The sequence below is a fragment of the Macrotis lagotis genome, chromosome 4 (assembly GCF_037893015.1).
Source record: "Macrotis lagotis isolate mMagLag1 chromosome 4, bilby.v1.9.chrom.fasta, whole genome shotgun sequence".
Taxonomy (NCBI): Eukaryota; Metazoa; Chordata; class Mammalia; order Peramelemorphia; family Peramelidae; genus Macrotis; species Macrotis lagotis.
This window is the reverse complement of record NC_133661.1, coordinates 147,963,054-147,985,602: the sequence shown is the minus strand read 5'-3', so window position 1 is coordinate 147,985,602 and position 22,549 is coordinate 147,963,054. Positions and strand designations below refer to the sequence as shown.

Here is a 22,549-nt window from a genome sequence, read left to right as displayed (position 1 = left end):
GGAAGGGCCATGTTGGACTAGAAAATCTGAGATGCCTTCTATTTTTTACCTTCTATGGTTTAACAACCCTGCTGTTTATAGACTCACATACCTAAGTAATTCAGTGCAATAAAATGAGTACTGATCAAATGAAGTGCTTGGCATAGTGTCTGGTACATAGTACTGCGTAATCAATGCCTGTTCCCTTCACCCTTCCCTCTTCCCTAGATATGGAATCAGAAAACCAGATCTCAAATCCTGGCTCTGCAACTTCATACTTGTATGACTCTGGGCAAGTCACAACCTCTGTAGGGCAGTTTTTTTCATCCATATGAGAAGAGGGTTGTCTCCCTCAGTTCTCTGTTCAGAGCCTCTATATTCCTATGTATATTTGGAGAAATTTTGAATTTTTCCAAGCACATTGGGGGCGAGGATAAAAAGCCTAGGAGGCAAGAAGAACTTTGATTGTTTCAAGCTGAGTTTGAAGAAGTTGATTAATGTAAAAGGTTGGTTTTGTTGTTCATTCATAAATAGACAAAAAGTGTGGTTACTTAGTAACCCAAATCACTAAAGATGCTAAGTGCCAACAATTACATATTTGTGTACAAAAGTGGAAGAATCAAGGGACTGGATGGTGTGTGCCGATAAGGCAGTCCCTAGATGTGTTACTTGCAGGGTGGCTACCCCACCGAAGCTTTGAATCCCCAGAATGGCTCTGCTGGAACTCCAGTCTAAGACTGACTGATTTCTAGGAAGAGACTTCAAAAGAAAGTCAGTTTGAATGCAAACAGTTGGTGTCCTTGCATTCAGATCAGTGGGAGTGATGACATAGTTCTAAGATACCTCCTTGACAATCACAGAGATGTGATTATAATTCACTTGTTTTGTAGTTATATTGTTAAGGCATTGTGTTGCTCTTTCTTTTCTTTTTTTTAAAAATAAATTTAAATGTATCTATTTATGGAATAAATTTTAATTTATGGAATAAAACAATCATTTCCATAGCATAATATAATAAAGTAAGTATTACTTTTTTAAAACAGGATCTGGCCTTCTTTCAAATATATATCCACATGGAGGACATTTTCAAGGTAATGGCAGAAGGGTTCATTCATTTAATGGCAAAACTTATTGTCGAGGTATACAAAACTTTTCTAAATCATGGAACATAGTGTGTGTGAAGGGATGCCTAGAATTTATTTTAGACTTTGCTCTCTCTCAGGTGGGCCTGGTTTCATTCTACAAGTATATAGTAAGCATCTACTATGTGTCAGATATTAGGATTAGGAAAACAAAGACAATAGGGAGACAGTCTCTGCCCTGCAGGACCTCTCTTCCTACTGTCCTGAAGGAAATTCTATAACCTCAGTTTGTTCCATAGGGTTGAGTTTCCCTTATACCTAGCAAAATAATTGGTGTTTAATAACAAGCTGTTCGCAGGGTTCTCTTTTTTTTTCTCTGAAAGAATCTCAGTAGGAGCTTGCTATACTCAGGGGAAAGGGGTGGGTGACACAATGGGGCAGAAAGACTGGTGTACACAAGAATGTTGAATCCAAAGTATTGTTATTGAAACCTCTGGAGACAATGATTCTGATTAAAAAGGTTGGAATTTTTGAGACATTTTATAAAAGGAATGACTCTTAATTTTGCCATTTATTGTCATATCTCAAAGCTTATTTTTAGCAGCATTAATAATGCCACCTATTCTTGTACTCATTTTCCTACACATTTAAAAATTTGGTATTATCCCATCTCTCTAGAGTTTCTCTGTTTCTAAAAGATCAGCACCATAGAGGCAAAAATAGGGCACTTTCTGAGAAGCAGCCAAATTCAACCCTGTGGGACAAATTGAGGTTGCAGAATGTCTGATTGTATTTGACTTAGTGTTTCTTCCTTGCCCAGTTCATCCTGGGACTGTTCAAAGAAAAACCCATTCAAATGGGAAGGAGATGATATCTCAGTTGACAAATCTGTGAACAAAGCTCCCTTTAACAGTGGCACCTAGGGTTAGACAAAGTTCTGGTCTCTTTAGTGTTACATTGGAGAGAACTCTAGTTAAGAAGGATGAAGCAATACTTATCTCAAAGTCAGGTTTTTTTGGTAGGCAGCCTAGAACCTGGGGCAAATGAGGTAAAGCATTCCATTAACAGGACTCAAGAAGTCTCATCTCCTGGGAATGGGAAAAAACATTGTGAGGCAAGAAGTTGTAGAATCTTTTTGGCACTGAACAGAGGACCATCCTTATAGATTCTGGATGTCAACCTACCATGGGTTAAAAAGAAGAGGAGAGAAAGAGGTGTTCAATAGACAGGAAGGTATGGTAGACGGAAGACCAACTGATTTATTATTTATTTCTACCCCTGATATGGAAGCTTCCTACAGCTAAGTGTGTCATTAGAGTATATCCACTTCAATAATAAAAGTGTTTATTAAATCATCACAAATCCTTAACTATGGTCACAAATCTCTGAGATGATATATAGAGTTATTAGCTAAGGGACTAACAACAATAATAATATAATAATAATGAGTTAAAATGTATACAGAAACTGAAAAAACTTACTTTTCAGATTAATAGAATGAGGCACATGGCTATTATCTTTTTTTATTGCTTCAAGTTTCTTAACTTCAATGGACCTATCTTCATCTTAAAATGATGACATTTAATTAGAAAGGGGATTTTAATCTGAAATCTATGAAAATATATTCAAAAATAGTTTTTCATTTTATTTGGTTTCCTTTGCAATTCTATATATTTTATTTTATTCATTTAAAAACATGATTTTGAGAAAGAGTTCATAGGCTCTTCCAGACTACCAAAGAAATCCAGGGCACAAAAATAGTTTAGAACCTTTGCAATAAATGGAACCCAAAGCCTTTTTTCCAGCTCTAGAATTTGTGGAACTTTCCAGCTCTAAAACTGTGTGACTGGTTTCACACAAAGAAAAGATAAATGTGTAGCTACTTATCTTGCTACTTTTACTAAAAGAATAGGAAATAGGGAACAGAACTGTGATCCCACTGACAAGAAGCATTCAGGTGAGAAAATTTCTTCTACCAAAACAGATTGCTACCTTCTTTGTAACTTATAACTTTAGATGCTTGCCCAAGGGATTATTTTCATTTGTTCTATTTCTTCTTTCACAAGATAACCGATGTAGAAATAAGTAGTATAACCTATATCAGATTGTTTGCCATCTTGGGGAGGAGTGATGAAAAGGAAAGAAGGAGAAAAAATTTGGAATTCAAAATTTTATAAAATATGAATATTGAAAACTATTTTTACATATAATTGGAAAAAATACTGTTTCCAAAAAAAGTTTACACAAAGAAGTTCAGTGACTTGTTCAGGGTTACACAATCAGTGGGGCTAGGATTTGAATTCAGGTCTTCCTGGCTCCAAGATAATGTTTCTCTAGCAAGAATTGCTTTATCTTTCTTTTTAAATTAAATTACATTAATTTTTTCAATTAAAAAGTCTACATTCTCTCTCTCTCTCTCTCTCTCTCTCTCTCTCTCTCTCTCTCTCTCTCTCTCTCTCTCTCTCTCTCTCTCTTCCCCCTTCCCTCCTATCCAAAAGAAAAAGAAAATATCATCAAAATCTTTTGCAATAAATATGCTTGGTAAAAGAGTATATTGCAGAAACATGACCTACTTTGTACTATTTGGTATGGAAAAGGTTAATCCTTTAGAGAAAATAGCTGTGATAGCTATTTCCTCCCTTATTTTAAGGAATTTAGAACCAATAAGTAATATGCTATAGTTGGAAAAACTAGCTAATTCAACCTCTTCATTTTATAGGTAGAAGACAAAAAAGAAGAAAGTAGGAATTGAACTGGGACTAGAATCCAATTCTCTTGACTCCTTGCCCAGACCTATTTTCTCTATACCACTAGAATTCAATGGTACATACTAAGTGGCTCAATGGATAGAGTGCTTGGTCTAAAGTCAAGAAGACCTGTAGTCAAATCTAGCCTTACACACTTATATTACTTATTCAATCCTGGGCAAATCATTTCCCTTTCCTTTTCTGTAAAATGGGGATATTGAGAGCCCCTGACTATCAGGATTGTTGTGATTAGCAAATGAGATAATAATTAAAAAATATGTGGCACATAGCAAATGGTAATCAAATGTTAGCTATTATTGTTATAAAATGAGTAGGAATAAAGAGGGCAGCAACACATGAGTCTGTCTCACTTCTGACCAGGCTGCTGTGATTGTGCTTCTTTTCTTCCATCACTACTTATGCCATCCCTAGGAAACATAGCTGTGCCTGACCTTTAGTAAATTCGCCTGTTCATCCATCACATATGTGGTTATCTGATTTTTAATAGTTCAGTAAACATTTACTATATTTATTTACTATATGCTAAGCATTATGATGGGACTGGCCCCAAGACTTTGTTGGTTATAGGAAATGCCCTAGTGAAGCATCTCCCTCTATCAGTGTAGATAAGCCCCTTCTCTGTAATACATAAAGAGTTTCTTAGAGTACCAAGAGGTCACTCAGTCAGGACAAGGCAGCTAGATGGTACAGTGGACAGAGTACTTAGTTTGGAATAAGGAAGATATGAGTTCAAAACAGATCTTAGACACTTACTAGTTGTGAACCTGGGTAAGTCTCTTAATCTCTTTTTGTCTCAGTTCTTTATCTATAAAATGGGACACTGGAGATGGAAATGGCAAATTATCACAATATCTTTGCCAAGAAAACCCCATGGATGAGAGTCACACATGACTGAATGATTGAACAGCATTCAGCCAGTGTATGTCAGAGGTGGATCTTCCTACCTTTGAGGACAACTCTGTATCCACTCGAAATTACTCAATAAAGATGACACTGTCTGCTTATGACAGTCAAGACCACAGAAAGTTGTAAGAGGGCAAAACAAGAGCAATCCTACAAGGGAAAGAGATAAGGAAATGAAAAAGGGAAAAGGATAATTGCCTTGATAGTTTAAAATGACCTTACTGCCAATATTGCATCCTATTCGAATGAGTATGGCTGAAAAGATTGATGTGGGCATGACCTTCAGCCCTCTACACACAGATTGCATGTACAAATTGTGCTTTAATGGCACATTTGGCATGGGGGGGCAGGGAAGAGGGCGGTAGTGTTAATTACATTTGAATAAAAGCATGGTCATAACTCATTTGTGTAGCCCTTAGTACTTAATTTTATTACATCCTGGGGAAAATTCTTTTGGGGTCTATGAGTAGCTATGGTGCAATTAGACAGCAAGATTTTAGACAGTGCAGTTGCTATTGATCAGTGTTTACTTAAAAAAAAAAGACATTCCCTCCTTTTAGAACTGCCTAATCTGTCAAGGATAACACATAATAGTGTGGAGAAACATAGCAAGCTTTTTCTATATATTCTGAACCACGCCCCCACCCCAAATGAGAGTCCAGTATAAAAACCTTTCCAACTGGTTTTAATGATGCTCAAGTAAAAAAAGAACATATACCACAGGCAAGAACTCATTAAAAGAGAGGAGTCTTTTTGTAGATTTGTTTATTTATTTATGAAAAGCTTCTGAAATATTTATAAATGCCTCCCTGATATTTGTCTGAAAATACATTTTAGGATTGTTTTCATGGGGGGGGGGAATGGGAGATAGGGAAGACAGCAAGGAAGAGATAAGAAATAATAGACATAATCTTTTCTGTGTCTACAGTGGCAAAGAGAAGTAGTCTACATGTGCTTCAGGGATTGTGCCGATCACTAGGAGGTATAATTTCTGACACATTCAATCAACAACCTGAGCCGACTCCTCAGGTGACCCAGCCTGACCAGGTCTGTTAAACAAAGACAGTGACAGTCCTGAGTGTTGTACTTAATTTCACTGACAGAACGAGGGCAGATGTAGATGCTCAAGAGGCTGTTAGCACTCTCTTCATTTTTTTATAGTGATTTATTAATTGAAATAATACTTATGCTACCCCTTGCCTCAGACCGACTTTCACCTGTTTAGCAAGTGCTTTCTATGAAACACAAAAGACCTTAGAAATGACACTGGTGTCTTAATTAACCGTTGAATACCTTATAGAACAGCTGTCACAACTCCTTGTCACTTGAAAAGAAGCATAGTGATCCCTCCAAAAAAAAAATGCTAAAAAAAAAATCCAAGTGGATCTAATGAGCTGTGTTTGACGTGTTGTAACAATTGCATGTTTTATTATTATACTTTGTCCTCTGATAACAATTGGAATCTGTAAAAGTCCAAATGCAAATGAAAAACAGATTTCATATGATTAACAAGACTATAATACAGAAAAATCAGCACTACAGTACACTGAGCATTAGTGAACTTCTCCAAGTCCACACCTGAGATAGGAACGTGGCCTGGAAATGTGGCTAAGGATTCTTGGTGTGGTTGTGTTATTTGACAAGATTTTCAACTCTCTCCTAGGAACAAAAACAAAAACAAAAACAAACAATCAAAACCAAAGAAGGCAGCTCTATAGTCAGTGTTCAATAATTAAGTGAAAGAAGGCATTGTTGCTGATGCCAGTTTTTCTTATTGACCTCCCTGGATTCCTTTGAGTCCTGCCTTTAAAAGAAAGCCTTTCCCAGTGCCTCTTAATTCTTATGCCTTCCTCCTATAATTTTTCTCCCTTATTAGATTGGAAGCTCCTTGAGAGCAGGAACTGCCTTTTCTCTATTTTTATATTCCCAGGCCTGGCATATAGAAGGCACTTAATAAATGTTTGTTGATTGAAAAAGCCAGCAAAACCAGATAGTAGAGATGGGGAAGATGGCCCAAGTATTCACAAAAATGTATGAAGCCCAGAGAATTTTAGAAGCAAATTCTAGAAGCCATAAATCTAGTAAGACCGATGAATTCTTGTATAGATTCACTGTTGTCTATTTTCTATAAAAGACCCCATGAAAATTCAGAGTCTATCTAGTCCCACCCCCCATGAGGAAACAGACCTAGAGATAGTGATATGCCCAAGGTTACACTAATAAGTGGGAGAGCTGGGATTTCAGCTAAAGTCTTTTGACTCCCAATCCAGTCTTCCTTCTTTAGCACCATTCAGCAAGGCACAAGAAAATAATGGAGGCAAGGAAGCTTCTTGACTTTCATCTTTGACATCTTTCCTCCACTCTTCTGCTGACTCATAATTTAGATGATGTTTTTCAGAAAGCCACTCAGAAAAAATAATAGGACAGGAGTACACACCAAGCTGTATCTTTATCTTGCCCAATGCACAGCTTCCAAAGAGTTGCCTAGACTAGTGAGTTTATTCAAACAAGGCACTCCATTCAGGCACATATGGAGAAGTCCTCCTTCCCCCTTCCTCTCTTCTGCATAAAACTATAAAGGTCCATCTCCACTATGTTTACAAACAAAAATTCCAACCCAAAACCAAAGATTTTCATTCTTTATCAAGTAGCCGTTAGTGACTTTTTGACTAGTGTATGAATTTTTATTTCAAAGAACAGTGAATTAAACATTTATCCATTGGAGTCCCAAGAGCCTTTGCTGCAGGAATTGTTTGACTAGTATATAACAATACTAATAGAGCTTTTAAAATATGGAATGCAAACAGCCAGAAATGCAAATAGTAATAGTTGCTCCATTATTATCTTGATTTGGTTATGCTCACAATTCAATTGATGACCCTAAAATAGAAACACACTTACATAAAACCCACATTAAAAGCCAAATATAACAGGGTTAGCCAATAAAGAAAGTATATGCAGCTAACAGTGTGAACAGTGGCTACTCAATGAATACTTTTTGAATGAATGATTCATATTTTTTAATATCTAGTACATGCCTTATTCTCTACTAGGTACCAAAAGTTTATCTATTTTTTCTTAAATCTATAATGGAAGTCATTGTCCCTCTCTAAGAGTTTATAATCTGGTCATAGTGACAATATAGACACTGGTTAATACAGGTCAGTTAGAGCCCAGAGGAGGCTAGGGAACATTCAGACGGTGACAGCTAGAATGCCTGAGGAATAGACATGCGTGCAGCTCCTGGATCTAAAAGAATTTGAGATGGAGTTTGACTAACCTTTAAGGAACCAACACAGAATCATATAAACAACTCCGTAAGATGACACAAAATCTCCTCTGGGAGCCAACAGTGACTGAAGCTGTCACGAGAACTCTAAAATGGCATCTACTTGAACTGTAGCACTGTGTGTGTGTGTGTATGTGTGTGTGTGTGTGTGTGTGTGTGTGTGTGTGTTCTGATATTCAATATTGCAAAGTTTTTGACCTGTGTTTAGCTTTCTTGAACCTACTCAACAACTCTCCTACTCCTTCTGACTACTTCAGGATGAAAGTACATAACTCCTAAGATCTCTGGGACATTCAGTGATTGTGTTAGCTAACATTATCTTGTTAGTGTTGAACCTCATTTCCTCAGGCCAGCCAAGGATGGGAACCTGTGGGTGGCAATGAGATGAATGAACATGCCTCTTTTTAGCTTTTCTTTATTAGTAAGCATGTAGGAGCAGTTTGTATACCATTCAGTAAAACTCTGTGGGTAGCTTAAGGTGAGTGTGGCTAAGTCTGGTTTCTTGAAATTCAGAATCTGGCTAACACCTGGTAAAACAAAAATGTAAGAACATGTGAGTATAGATAGATAGATAGATAGATAGATAGATAGATAGATAGATAGATTATAAAGATATAGATATACACATATTTTGAAGCAACATAGCTATTATATGTGTATGTATATGTAAACATGGCTACATATATTGCATATACATGGGATACAAACAATTAACATTTTAGAATTTGAGAGAATGACAATATCAAATGCAGCTGGAATTATTGAGGAAACCTCAGCTAATCAACAAAATTAGTGTTATATATTGGGGGAACTATATCATTAAGAAACTGCAGTTTTTAAACATCTGCATGCACATCCATATGACCTAACTAAATGCCATTTTAGGATTTTTGTGACAGACTCAGACATTGCAGAATGCCAAGGTAGCTATTGTATTCTCCCATTGAGTTGCTAATGTGTTTCTGTTTGGGGAAATACAGATAAATCAACAGACAGAGAGAAATAGACAGACAAAGAGGAAGCAATATATAAATATACTGTATATAAATGTACATATACACATATATGGTATTATATTTGTAAGAGAAAATTCACCACTTCTATTAGCATTTAATACAGCTTTTAAAAATACTTTGAGTTTTTAAACACTTTGTTTAGGGATGAGAAGAAAAGCCTTTTAATCATAGATTTCAAGGCCTAGTCATCCCCCCTCCAAGTTAAACTCTCCTAGGCATCAAATTGTACCTGTGGGGATGAAGAGGGCTTAAACTAAACCTAGGTCTGCTTAAGGCAGCATAGGTGATGAGCTTTCCTTTGGGATTAATAGGAAAGAGCCAGCCTGTACATCCTGGAAAATAACTAGGATTCAAAATAATTTTACAAGAAATTTGATAGAATGGTAATTCTACTAAGAGAGACAAGCACTGGGGCTGGTGTTCAAATCTTTCTTTGTTTCCCCTGACATCCTGCATTAATTCTATTAGAGAATCTTTAACAGCAGCTCAGAAAGGAGTTTGATTTTGTGGTCTGACATGTGTATAATGGAGATACTGTACATAGGTTCCCAGATTTTGTTGATTCAGAGATTACTCTAATCCCATCCTGATAAAGCTGTATTTGATTTGGTTTTTATTTAATTGTTTGCTTAGTGTAGGAAGTGTTCTGTAAAGTAGTTTGTGGCTTTTCTTGATAGTCTTTTTGCTGAAGTTTCTCCCAGGGAAATGGTAGGGTATGATTTCTGTAAATCATCTCATTATAATAATTGCTTATTGAGTTGGATTGGCATGTCTCCTTGACATTAGTTTATTCTTAGGAGATGTCGTTAAATTGAGGAAGGATTGATAGGGTTTACAGAATCTTACATATGTGGAAAAATCCCTGTCTGGATCACTTACCTTCTTCCCATCTCATTTTATTCACAATTCTTCAGTGGATTCTCCCATTTCCTAAGATGATTAGTCCTTGACAATTTCTAATCATTTCATCTTAGTTTCTGTACCTGAAATTTTTAAAAAAGAAAAATGGTGTTTTATTTATTTAACTATGTCTATTTGTTTCAAAGGAAAGCTTTTCTTTTGATTTGAGGGGGATATTGGGGAGTTAGTAGTCAGGATGCTAAAAAAAAAGGAGAAAAAGGGTTAAGGAAGTTTCTTTTTAAAACCAAAGGAGAACAGTAGGAAGTTCAGAAAGGTATATAGACAAACAACATAGTTGATACTGTGCTGGGAGGGTGCCATAACAAAATCATTAAGTATTTTTAAAAGACATACATAATAGAGACTCATGGTTGCATACATAATTTTCCTTTATATTATATTTGCAAATATTCACATTGGTTGATGTTTCTCAAGGTGAGACCTTGGGGGCAGCTAGGTGGCTCAGTGGATAGAGCACCGGCCCTGGAGTCAGGAGTACCTGAGTTCAAATCCGAATTCAGACACTTAATTACCTAGCTGTGTGGCCTTGGGCAAGTCACTTAACCCCATTGCCTTGCAAAAACTAAAAAAAAAAAAAAGGGTGAGACCTTGGACAGTTCATTTTATTTTTTTTTTCACTTTTAAATTTATTTTTTATTCTCATTTTGTACAAATGTTTTTTTACATTAATAAAATATTCTTGTTTACAAGTAAACAAAATACCCCTCCCCCCATGAATACAGATAGACTTGCTTGGGCGAAAAAAGTAAAGGGGAGAGAAAAAAATTAAAATTAAAGAAAATAATAGTAATAATTGTAGGTATGGCCAGGTGGCGCAATGGATGAAGCACCAGCCCTGGAGCCACAAGCACCCGAGCCCATATCCAGCCTCATAAACCCAACAATCACCCAGCCATGTGACATGCAAACCACCCGATCACCACTGCCCTGCAAAATCCAAAAAGAAGGAAAAAAAAGACGCAAAATAAAATAAAATAGTAATAATAGTAGGGGTGGCTGGGTGGCAGACAGAGTATTGGCCCTTGAGCCAGGAGCACCTGGGTCCAAATCCGGCCCCAGACACCAAAGATCACCCTGCTTTGTGGCCCCAGGCAGGCCACCCAGCCCCACTTGCCCTGCACCCTCCTCCAAATAATAATAACAAAAAATGTGCTTCAGTCTTTATTCCAACACCAACAACTCTGTCATGGGTGGATTGCATTCTTTACATCACAAAAGTTACTTCCATATTTTTCCAACCTTGCCATTGCTGATCACAACTCCCTCCTTTCTTATTTCTCCACTACCATGTACTATATTTTCTCTCTCCTTTCACTCTGACTCTGCTGTAGGGTCGCTGAGTGGCACAGAAGACAGATCCCTGGTCTTGGGGCCAAGAAGCCCTGAGCCCCCATACCACCCCTTAGGCCCAGAATCCACCTGGCCCTATGGTCCTGGGCAGGCCTTCCAATCCCAGCCCCTTGCAAGAAGTAAAAAAGAAAATGTGTTATATCTGACCACTCTCCCCCCATGGTCCATCCTCTCCTCCTTTATTCACATCCCCACCCCTTCCCCCTGCTCCCCCCTCTTTCTTACTCCAGATGTCTATACCCCATTGAGTATATTTGCTGTTTCCTCTCCTAGCCACCTCTGATGAGAGCAAAGGTTCCCTCATTCCCCCTTGCCTCCCCCCCTTCCATATCATTGCAATAGCTCATTTTAATAAAAAAATCTTATGTGAAATATTGTGGACCATTCCCCCTCTCCTTTTTCTTTCTCCCATTCCATTTCCCTTTTTTTCTATTGACTCCATTTTTACACCATATTTTATCTTCGAATTCAGCTTTCTCCTGTGCTTCAACTATAAAAGCTCCCTCTACCTGCTCTATTAACTGAGAAGGTTCATATGAGTATTATCAGTGTCATTTTTCTATACCGGAATACATGCAGTTCATCCTCATTAAGTCCCTCATATTTCCCCCCCTCCTCCAATCTCCATGCTTCACCTGAGTCCTGTATCTGAAGATCAAACCTTCTGTGCAGCTCTGGCCATTCCAAAAGGAACATTTGAAATTCCCCTGGTTCATTGAAAGTCCATCTTTTTCCCTGGAAGAGGACATTCAGCCTTGCTGGGTAGTTCATTCTTGGCTGTATTCTGAGCTCTTTTGCCTTCCGGTATATTGTATTCCAAGCCCTATGAACTTCCAATGTAGTTGCTGCTAAGTCCTGTGTGATCCTGACTGCAGCTCCACGATATTTGAACTGTGTCCTTCTGGCTGCTTGTAATATTTTCTCTTTGACTTGGGAGTTCTGGAATTTGGCTATAATATTCCTAGGGGTTGGTTTTTTGGGATCTCTTTCTCAGGGTTGGGGGGGGGAATCAGTGGATTCTCTCCATTTCTATTTTGCCCTCTGCTTCTAGAATATCAGGGCAATTTTCCTGTAGTAATTCTTTGAAAATGATGTCAAGGCTCTTTTCCTGATCATGACTTTCAGGTATTCCAATAATTTTTAAATTATCTTTCCTAAGTCTGTTTTCCATATCAGTTGTTTTTTCAATGAGATATTTCACATTTTCTTCTATTTTGTCATTTTTTTGGTTTTGAAGTATTGATTCCTGATTTCTGGTAAATTCATCAATCTCCCTGAATTCTATTCTTTGTCTGAAGGTTTTGTTCTCCTCAGAGAGTTTTCTTATCTCTTTTTCCATCTGGCCAATTTTGCTTTTTAAAGCATTCTTCTCCTCAATAACTTTTTGAACTGTTTTATCCATTTGACCTAAGCTGGTTTTTAGCATGCTATTTTCTTCAGCATTTTTTTGGATTTCTTTGTCTAAGCTGCTGACTTCATTTTCATGTTTTTCCTGCATCTCTCTCCTTTCTTTTCCCAGTTTTTCTTCCAACTCCCTCATTTGATTTTCAAAGTCTTTTTTGAGCTCTGTCATAGCCTGAGCCCAATTTCTGTTTTTCTTGGAGTCTTTAGATGCAGGACCTTGTGCTTCCTCATCTTCAGACTGAGTATTTTGATCCTTTTTGGGCTCATTTGCAAAATCTTTCTCAATAGTCTTCCTCTTATTTCTCTGCTTGCTCATTTTCCCAGTCTGGGCCTGGTTTTGGGACACTCCCACAAGGGTCTCAGTGTGTGAGGCTCTGTCCTCCCTCCTGGTCTGTGAATGACCATAAGCGCCCCCCCCTTTGCCACGGGGCTGAGGTGGGGAGGCCCTGATGTTCTATGGGAGGGCCTAGACTGCGATCAGAATCTGAATGTGGTCAGAGCCCCAGAGTCCTGTTCCAGAGGCAGAGGACAGAGCTCTGCAGTCTCTCTTCACTCCCCTCCCTAGGTTCAATGGGCTCATGCCCTGGAGGCTCCTGCTTACCAGCTCCCCCTGCTTCTGTTTCCTGGTCTGGGTTGCTGAAAGACCAAGCAGCTGGCTGTGTGCCCTGAGGGCTGGGCTCAACATGCTCCCTCTGGCAGAGGTCCCCCGCTGTCCCCCGCTGTCCCCCGCTGTCCCCCACTGTTCCTCCACTTTGTGCTGCTCAAGAGACTCCCCCGCTGTGAGCTGAGACTCCCAGCGCCCTGGGGCTGCCTCCGGGAGGCTGAAGTTCTTTCGCTCTGGTGGGCCACCCCTCCGGCTGGCTGCCCCTCCGACCCCGAGGAGCAGAGCCTTTCTGCTCTTTTCCAGGTTACCTTGAGTAGGAGAACTGCCTTTCTGGGTCCCTTTGTGGGTTCTGTCTCTCGAAAATTTAGTTAGAGTCCTTAGCTTATGAGTTTTATCAGAGAGTGCCTAAGACTCATCCCTTCTTGTCGCCATCTTGGCTCCGCCCCCTCAGACAGTTCATTTTAAACCTCTATTTGTCTCCATTTGTTCAACTCTAAAATGGAGATAATAATCACATCTACCTTCCAGGGTTTTTGTAAAAATCAAATGAAATAATATTTATAAAGTTTTTTTTTACAATGCCCAACATAAAATAGGTATTTGACAAATGCTTATTAACAGTGATATTATTAATTTGTTATATCAATATTGGAAAATCCACTTTATCTAGTTGTAATATGCTCTACATTCAGCCCAAGTTTGATAAGTGGAGAGCTAACTAGATTTTCATAGAAAAGTTTTCCCAAGTAATACTAACATAAAGTAGATGATAATTATGTGTGTAAATTATATTTATAAAATGGCCCACCTGATGGAGTAGTCATCCAAGACCAAGATCTTACTGCCAGACTTCATCCAGATATCTTGAAAAAAATGAAACTTCTCCAAGAGCGCCTCAGTTGGGGGGGGTGGGAGGGGGGATGAGGAAAAGGGGGTAGAGAGGTGAAGGTGTCAGCAATCATCTGTTACCTACCAGTATTCAGCTGGCATGATAATATTTCTCATTTCCCTTCAATCTCCACTAAAATCTGTGAAAAGTTATTCTTTCATTTCCTGTTCCATGGCTCTACATCTGATCTCCATCACTAATATCCTAACCTCTTACTTGGGGGGTTAGGTTAGAAGTAAAAGGGTAGGAATCTTGACATATCACATCTTAAATTTTGCACACTTCTCCCAAAGTGTGCTGTTCTTGGCAATGTCTTAAATCATGTCTTTGTGCATAAAATATTTAAAGGGCTTATTTAATCATCTCAATCTGTCCAATTGTCTGGGGGGGGGTCCTCTTAATAAGCAATAGCAAAGTCACTTAAACTTTTTAGACTCTCCATCTTGGTCAGAGTCTTAAGTAGGAGTTTTTGGACCCAGGAAAAGGATCAATAGTCGCACCAGGGGCAAATTCAAAAGGTAGTCTCAGTTGGAGGAAGTTAGTACTGGGATTTTAGAGAAGGGGACACTGGGCAAGAAAAGTGATCATTCTAATTAGTCATCCACTGGTGACTTCCTATTTTTAATTAATTATTTTGATAACTAAGCCCTAATCTTTGCTATTCTGTACTACTAAATGGTTATAAGTGTTGTTAGTGCCCATTACTGTGGCACCATGAAACAAAACCTGTTACCTTGCCCTAGTGATGGCTGTGAGTTTGACACCATGCACAGAAGCACAGATATGACTTTGTCACTAGAACCTTTGGGTATGGTTTTAACTTGATATTTACTATGACACAACTTGACAGTGGTCTACTATAATTATCTGTTATTTACCACTTTAAACATCTTTTGAAATATAATTTTGGACATAAAATGATAAGTATCATGACACCATAAAATTACCAGTAGAAATGAAACATAAGAGAGTTGGGAAGAATTGATTCTAGGCAATAATGACATGCAAAAAAAATATCACATTTCTGTAGGCTTCTAAGATTTACAAAGCCCTTTCCTTCCAACATTGTGAAAAAGGTAATAGCAGTAGCATTATCTCCATCAACTGAGACTCAGAGAAGTGACTTAACTTTGATCACACATTTACTAAGTGTTTAAAAAGCAGGATTTGGAAGCAACTAGATAGCACAGGGGATATACTGCCAGACCTGAAGTCACGAAGACTCAATTTCATGAATTTGGATCTGGCCTTAGTCATTTGCTAGCTGTATTATCCTGGGCAAGTCACTTAACCCTGTTCGCCTCAGTTCCTCATCTGTAAAATGAACAGAAGAAAAGGTAAACCATTCCAGTATCTCTGCCAAGAAAATCCCAAATAGGGTCATGGAGAACTGGAAAGTACTGAAAAATAACAACAAGGCAGGTCTGAGCCCAGTTCACAAATCGTGAAGTAGACAAAGATTCTCTATGTCATTCTGGCCTCCTTCTTTACACAAGGCACTCCATCTTTCAACTCTGGGTTTTTTTTTTTTCCTCTGGCTCTTTCCCATGCCTGGAATTCTCTCCCTTTTCATCTTCTACCCCTGGCTTCCCTGGTTTCCTTCTGTTTCCCTTTAAAATTCCACCTTCTGTAAGAAGCTTTTCTCAGTCCTTCTTAATCTTAATGCCTTCCTTCTAAACTTATCCCCAAATGATCCTGTCTATCTTGTTTGTACACAGCTGTTTGTGTGTCTTCTCCACTAGACTATGAGGTCCATGAGAACAGGGACTGATTTTTGCCTTTCTTTGTATCCCCCAGGGTTTAACATAACAGCTGGCAAATACTTGTCGATTTGACTCAGCAGCACCTTTCTGCCTATATTCCTTTCCTTCCTTTAACCAAATGATCAGCACATTCATCCTTTGTATTATCTTCCCAGAGCCTACCTTTCAGTTGTTCTCTTCTAGTCTGTTCATCACAAGCAGTATCTCATAGTTCCTTTATCTCTTGTGTTAGTCCTATCAGAACTTAAATGTAATATATTCCATTTCCCTTCAGCCAAGCATGCCGTTGGGAAGCACTCTGATAAACTCATTCCCTAAAAGGTCTTAATAATAAAGAATGGCTTATTCCTTGTCTCACTTAGGTCACCTTATTTTTAAAAAATATCTGGGGAGCCATAATGACTTGATACAGAGCAATAATTTCTTAATGTTAGAATTTTAGGCTTCAGAACAAGGATATCTGAATTGCACCATTGTTCCTACCCACAAATCCCACCATACAGACAATTTATTATTCATCTTATGCATAGAATTGAACAAGTAACACATCTGGTGTCAATGGATACAATTAAGACTAGCATGTGGAAGAAAAGTGTCTGATAGAGTAAGTGGAAATTTACTAGTAAAAAAAATAGAGAGAGGGAACCAAAACAAGTTAAAAAGACCTACGTTTGTTAACTTGCTTTTGGCTTGGTAATAGTAATGCCCAGGCTACAGTAGCTTTGTAAACTGAAATAAGTTTTTTAAAATGTTTGAAAAGAGAAAGCATATTGTTACCACCTGGTAGGCAGATGTGACTATATCTGGGCTGCCCCATCTTTTGGAAGGAAAACATGGAACTGTCTCTCAGTGCTTATGGAGGAAACAGATCTTTTCTTCAAATAATAGTTCAGTGTGTAGAAACAAACCAAGACATGAATTCAGTGTTGTAAATTCAAACAATAGATCAAAATGGAAGTCACAGCCAAAGGACTCAAAGGATGCCAACTTCATGGCCCATTATTGACAGGATTCCAAATATGCAGCCGAGAGACTATTATTTTGAGAGTGTGGAATGTGTCAGATTCTTGAGGGCTTTTTTTTTCCTCTTCTAAGAAGCCCTCCACCAAAGTACTGATTGAAAGCTTGGAAATCACTCAGCTACATGGACTGAAGAGATTGAATAGTTAAGCTTTAAGGAAAGAGGAGAAAAAGAGAAATTGATGTTTCCTTTTTTTTCCCTCTCCATTCAATAGCCTTTATTAGTTAATAGATTCTATATACTTATATATATATATATATATAATATGTATATATATATAAATTGGTATCTTTGTATGTAGTTATTGATATTCATAGAAAAACTTCACTTAAATATATTCATAGCAAAAGACTTTGGTAAAGGGAGGGAGTCCCTTTAAAGATTTTTCAGTCACTGAATTTACTATGAATGGCAGAGAGTTTATATTATTTTTTAAAATGAGCAGCAGAAGAAAATTCTGCTTTTAAAGGGTGCCAAGTTATTGAAACAGCCCTTCTGAGAGAGGGAGAAGTATATTTTCTAAGATTTTCAGATACTAAAACCCATTTACTGCTGTTGAGAAAAATCTCTCTGACAGAGGATTTAGCTTCCACTAATCCTTAAGTGACTTGTTTTGACAGAGCCTTTATAGAAGATTTTCTCAGTAACTTCTGGTTTGCTATGAAAGAGCAATTACTGGTTTGTCCTCCAGCACCTTTTTAATGTATGTTGGTTAATGAACTTCACGTAGGTTCGAAAATAGCAAGAGAATCGGATCAGAATTGTTTACTGGAGGAATTCAGGAACATTTGGATTTTCCTGGATCTTCAGTTCTCTCTTTCTTGCCTCAGGGTATCAGGGACCTGGATTTCATTTAGTGTGTCATGGCGCCTTCTCAGCAGATTCTTTGACTGGGGCTTGTGGAAATTGAGCCTACTTTCTATTTACACTGCACTTTCTAAACATAAAGACATTTTCCCCTGTTTGGGGATGAGCCTGGTGATGGACCCAGGTTTTCTAAGCCTCACAATATTTGCTCTTTGCTCTGATATGAGTTATCCTTTTAGAGGGGCGACTGCCAGGGTAGGATTGTACAGCATAAGGCCCTGTTAAAAAGAACATGAGGCCGTTTTGAAAATTGAATTAAAATATCAGGGTAGTTTTGCTTTTTTTCCATTCTCTGCTCCAGCTCTATTGGTTCCCTTTGTGCAAATAAAGCAATGGGTTAAATTTTACTTCTTTGTATTACCTTCCAAATTTAATGGAATCTGAGAACAGAAAGGACAAGAGAAAGTCATCCAGCCCATAGCTCTGTTTTCAGGCAGGACTGTGATGAAGCTATTCTTAAAAAAGTTAACTATCCACCATTTTCTCAAAAATCCTAGAGGAGAATACCCTGTAGATGTCCGCGGCATCAACTGATGCCAGTGAGGACTGGATGGTCTCTACAATCTCTTCTAATGCTAATATTTTATTTGACTATGACTGTGACTCTACTTTTAAAATGAGGGAATTTTCTCCTAATTAATATGTTTATAAAGCCTTGCTTTTCCTTAAGATCTTAAATTTAGAGTTATAAAGGTCCTTTGAAGTCCTCAAGTCAAACCACCTCATTTTATTGATTTGGAACTCAGACTCAGAGAATGACTTACCCAAGTTTACACAGATTCAGCAGGTATAGATTTAAGATTATCTGTAAACATAGGCAAAATACTCAAAACAGTAGGCAGCATTATAAAATTGGAGAGTTTGACTGACCAAATGTTACAGTCACATCCAGTCCTGCTGTGGTTATATAAAGGGAGCCAGTATTTACTATGATTTTTATGTCATGTGATTTACTGTGGTTTATTAATATAACCCCATAAGAAATGAAATTATTATTTCTAAAATTTTCAGGAAGAAAGAATCTTTTGCTTGTTTCAATTCAAATATGTACTCCTAGACACAGACTGAATTGACATCACTGAATCATAGAGCTGGAAGGGCCTTTTGAGTTCATCAAGTTTAATCCTTGTAATACAGATGAAGGAACTGAGGTGCAGAGTGCAGATCAACAAGAAAAAAAAGAAACAGTTCCCTCTATTAACCCTATCATTAAGGAAGATTAAATGAAAATCATTTGTCTTAATCAGTTTTGCTAAATTTCATTTTTTCTCTCCTAATTTTTATTTAATGTTTTTGTTATAATTCATGTTTTTGTTATAAAGGGTAATTCTAATAAAGTATGAAAAGATAGATATAAAGGGAAATCCACTTGATATAAAAAGAAGAGAATCAATAATATACATATATAAGAAAAGTAGCTAATAGGACTTTTTGGACCAGTGGAATTCCTCATGGGGGAAAAGCCTTTTGGAGACTCAATACCTTGTCTTAAGTTTCATGCAAGTACTTGGAAGCCATCAATGGTGATGTCAAGCAGTATTTTCTTTCTTTCTTTCTTTCTTTCTTTCTTTCTTTCTTTCTTTCTTTCTTTCTTTCTTTTCTTTTCTTTTCTTTTCTTTCTTCCTTCCTTCCTTCCTTCTTTCCTTTCTTTCTTCCTTTCTTTTTCTTCCTTCCTTCCTTCCTTCCTTCCTTCCTTCCTTCCTTCCTTCCTTCCTCCCTCCCTCCCTCCCTTCCTTCCTCCCTCCCTCCCTCCCTCCCTTCCTTCCTTCCTTCCTTCCTTCCTTCCTTCCTTCCTTCCTTCCTTCCTTCCTTCCTCTCTTCCCTCCCCTCCCTCCTTTCTTTCTTTCTTTCTTTCTTTCTTTCTTTCTTTCTTTCTTTCTTTCTTTCTTTCTTTCTTTCTTTTCTCTCTCTCTCTCTCTCTCTCTCTCTCTCTCTCTCTCTCTCTCTCTCTTCTCTTTCTTTCTTTCCTTTTTCTTTGTATTTCCAGTGTTTAGAACACTATTGATTAGCAACTGATTAATGCAATGTTTTTCTGTACCATATTCATATCTGCCTAGTGAAGGTGGGAGGGAATCAAGAAGTTTCTCATCCAGCATGAACATTGCATTCTTGAATCTGAATAGGGTAGTAACCAGAGAAAAGAACCCTGGGTTGGAGGTTGAGAGGACTGAATTCTAATCATGACTGTTAACTATGTTCCCTTGGGCACCTTTAATTGAGCTTTAGTTTCCTCATATGTAAAATGATAGGGTTAGATTGATTGATTGATTTCTTATGTTCCATTCAAGCCTTACTGTTACATACTTTTCCCCATACTATTCATCTGATCAGTCTTTCTTCCTTTTCTCAGGGTCACTAATGTTCATTATATCCAGGTCAGTTTTCATCTTCCTTTATGGTCCTATTCCCTCCATGGGTCCCTATCCCATTATGCTGCCATACTTAAAAGCATGGGAACTCTATGGAATTCCTCTTATCCTCTTTTGTTGTGGGATGAAAAAGTTTAACCTCTCTTGTCTAAGGTAAGTGGGCCCTAGACCTAAGCCTACTCTATCTTGCTTTGTCCTGTGCAGGAACACTTCAATACTAAAATAAAATATAGGTGAGACAAAGAGTATGATTTGCCAATTTCTAGAGAACTATAGAGCAGGAGACATAGTTGTAGGACTTCTCATTATGTTTTTAGTCAGAAATATATCCTTGGTTAGATTTCTGAATTAGGACATATTAGCCAAAGGCATGAAACTAGAGGATACCTTGGTGAAAGCATTTAGAATGGAAAATTAACATCAGCCTAGATCTCTGTTCTACAGGTTAGAAGACTGAATGATCTTTTAAGTACTTACCAGGTGCTAAGCACTTGATACAAATGCAAAAACAAGAACCACCTCTGCCTTCAGGAGGCTTACATTCTAATGCAGGAAACAAGACTGAACAGACAAGTAGTGTGAAGAAAAATATGCAACACAGAATTTTAGACTTGGGGAGTCTTTAGAAATCATTTACTCTAATCTTATCACTTTACAGATGAGGAAACAAACTTAGATAAGGGTGCCCAGGTCCCATAGTTAAAAGAGGGTATGCCTAGTTTGGAAGTTGTTTATCCTTTATTGACATATGCCAGGTTGGAGGAATGTATCTCCACCTTTAAAACCACTCTAGAAGAGAGGAATGAAATTTTCTGGCCTTAATAGAAAAAATATAATGAGAACAATTTCCCTGAAAGTTGTAACCATACCAGCATACTAGGTAGGCCTTTTATGAAACTGGAAACAATTCAAATATACCTTCATCAGTGAAATTAGGTAACAGGAAACTATTTTCAGTATACACACACACACACACATTTATACAAATTTTTTTCTCAATAATATCCTTTGGAGTCTGAATTATTCTTCCAAGGTAAAGAGAGAGAGATATATAGGAGCCTAAACTTAGAACTAGATGGGATCTCAAAGATAATCTAATTCAAACCTCTTATTTCACATGTGAGAAAACTGAGTAGGAGAAGTTGTGACTTATTAGGTGGCATAATGGATAGAATGTGAGATTTGGAATCAAACCAATAGTAAATGGAAGAGGAATGACTTATGCAAGGGCACAGAGCTACCAAGGGTCAGGCATAGGATTTATAGTTAAGTCTTCTCATTCCAAATCTCATTTCCCCACTGTACCTTGCTATCTTGCTTCTGCCAACCTATAGATTTCCTATATCCTTCTACCCTTACTGAGAGAAGCCAATTAGTACCAATTTTAATTGTGGATTTCTGATGTGGAGAGGTCAGTTCAGCAATGTCCTTTGTGATATGACAAAGGCCCTTGACAACCAACAGTGGCAGCTGTTGATGACTGATGGCAGGTCACCTAGAACTGAAATTCCAGATTTAGTATCCATTCTGTCCCCCATGATGTTGAAGATTGGGATAAGGCAACATAAACTCTAGAGTCTAGAGATTAGGTGAATGATATTTGAAACCCCCAAAACCCTTCAATAGCCCCTTTGAAATGTTTTAATATTTGGAAATCCAGGACAGAGAAAGTGAATGAATTCAAACTTGAAAAACCTGTGTTCTCATCAAGGATCTAGCATTAACCGAAATCTTTCTGTGCCTCACTCTTTTCCTGTAATATAAGAGAGTTAGGCAAGATGACTACTAAAAAGTGTAGGAAACTAAAAACTAAAAAATCTGTGATTTTACTCTTCTGTGAGCTGAGGGAGGGAATCATTACCTCTACTATTTAGGATAGAAAATGATATTAAGACATTTAGCAGTTTCCAGGAGGTAGTAGTCTCCCACAGGTTCTACTTTACTTCTTAAAATATAAAAATTGTCAACATTTCTACTGGCCACCAGGAGAATGCACAGTTGCCTCCCCACCCCCGGGGTCATTTCTGTAAGCCTGGTTTTGAGGATTCATCTGGAAGAGATTCTGAATGGAATTCTCTCTGTGACCTGCTATGTAACATGGCCAGATACTAAAACTCATACCCTGGGCCTCTATTTCCCTAAACTTATATCCCCTTTCCCTTCTAAGGACCTGCATGTATTATGATTAAGAGATAATTTTGTAAATCAGACCCCAGACCTTGCCTATTGGTAACCATTTTCAGCAATTAACTATACTTGTTTCCTACCCTTGGACACCTCATTCCTCCAGTTGTTTTCAGTTAAATATCCTCATTCCCTTTAAG

The 22,549-nt window shown here is 37.8% G+C and overlaps 1 protein-coding gene across 2 annotated transcripts in view; it reads left to right on the top strand.

Moving 5' to 3' along the window:
* The window catches only part of RORA (RAR related orphan receptor A), an 861,625-nt gene that overhangs the window by 363,193 nt on the left and 475,883 nt on the right, over positions 1 to 22,549 (top strand). The window lies entirely within an intron of this gene.